Below are 491 nucleotides of genomic sequence, written 5' to 3' on the forward strand. Positions count from 1 at the left end.
GGTGGCCAGGAGTGGCCACTGCACTCCAGTCTGGGTAACAGAGTGAGACTCAAACTCAAAAAAAAAAAAGTATTTATTAGAAAATTTTGGATCACTTTTATAGATATGATAATCAAAAATACTTAGATTATGTTAAAAACTGTATTTATATATTTGTGTATTTGACATATACACAAATAACATTACTTTAATGTGCTTTATATAATCATAACATAAACACAGTAGAGGGTGAGTCAATAGATAGGATCTCTGAGAAATTACATGGTGAATTCTAAAAAAACCCATGACTTCTGCCATCTTGATGCACCCCTTCACTACCAATTTCAGCATAAATTATTTTATAGATACAGAGAAAACAAGCTTAAAAGGTGATGTAGAAATAAATTTCCATTCATAGCACTTTAATAAAGAAGCTAAATAAAATTTATTATGTTACACAGTGTAAATTATTGTCAGCTTCAGTATTGTCATAGTCATGAAAATGTGTCAGT

This window comes from Carlito syrichta, unplaced genomic scaffold (genome assembly GCF_000164805.1).
Source record: "Carlito syrichta isolate Samal-C Ts95f unplaced genomic scaffold, Tarsius_syrichta-2.0.1 Scaffold308592, whole genome shotgun sequence".
Classification (NCBI taxonomy): domain Eukaryota; kingdom Metazoa; phylum Chordata; class Mammalia; order Primates; family Tarsiidae; genus Carlito; species Carlito syrichta.